A 1,300-nucleotide genomic window follows, 5' to 3' on the forward strand; every position below is an offset into this window, starting at 1 on the left:
CACTCCTTGGAAGGAAGATTGGGCAATCTACTACCATAGAGATACCGCCTTGGAAACCCAAGGAGGGGTCACTATGAGTCGCAAATGACTCGATGGCAGTGAGTTTCGTTTTTTTTTTTTGGTTGTGCATCTATACTTATTTTCATATTAATAGTTAAAAATATGTAGTAATGATTAGAAACAAAACAAGACTTTGTATCTCTTACATCCTAGTCCACTCTCCTTCCTGTGTATTGTATTTGGTGTAGCGGTTAACACATTTAGCTGGTAACCAAAATGTTGGTGGTTCAAACTCACTAGCTGCTTTGTGAGAAAAAGATGGGGAAGTCTGCTTCCGTAAAGATTTACAGCTTTAGAAACCCTAGGGAGCAGCTATACTCTCTCCTACAGGGTTTCTATGAATTGGAATCTACTCAGTAGAAGTGGGTTTTATTGAAATAGTCAATAGCAAAACTTTAAGAATACATGAAAAGTCCTCTACATCTCCAAGTTCTAGTTTTGTTTTGTGAAACTTCCTGACAAATCTGTGGGCACTATTTTACTTATTAAATCTACAGTTGCAATGTCAGACTTCACCTTGTCTAAATTATGTCATGAAGACTCTCCTGAATCCCCAAGCCCTACACTAGCATTTTCCTTGTGAATTGGTAGCCCTTCAAATAACTCCTGTACCATTATATTATCATTGAAATACTATTTTTCACAGTATCATATTTACTAATCTTTTTCATGTAATTAGTTTATAAATTCCTTATGATCAGGTATAAGTATTCATAAGTACATCTATTTTGCTAGTATAAACTTCTCAGAGATATTTTGTATATCCGTTGTAGGCTGATAAAATTACAGTCAGGTACATTCACTGGAAAGCTGATTGTAAATTTTTGAAAAGCAAAGCCTTCTCAAAATAGACTTAGTATGACATTTCATAGACACATTTCTCAGGAATTCAAATGTTGGCCTAAAGATTTATCCATTTCTTACCTAGTTCTGACACTCATATACCACAAAGTCCAGAGGAGGAAATTTATTTCCAGAGAGGAATCTGTTCTTTCTCAGGTTACAAATGCAAGTCATTGTGTATTTCTTTGATTCTAACTAAGTTCTGTAGTTATCCCAAAAACCCATTGTTGTAGCCAAGGGGATGAAATATATAAGTTAGTTATAATAAATCATGGATCACTCCTGGATCGGATGGTGGAGATCAATGTACCAATTTAGATGACTGATAATGTATGGGTAATAATTAATCCAATGCAAATTTCAAAACCATTGTTGGGTGGAAGGGATGTGGTGGTTG

This window comes from Orycteropus afer, unplaced genomic scaffold (genome assembly GCF_000298275.1).
Source record: "Orycteropus afer afer isolate SDZICR_OR568_19922 unplaced genomic scaffold, OryAfe1.0 scaffold00154, whole genome shotgun sequence".
Classification (NCBI taxonomy): domain Eukaryota; kingdom Metazoa; phylum Chordata; class Mammalia; order Tubulidentata; family Orycteropodidae; genus Orycteropus; species Orycteropus afer.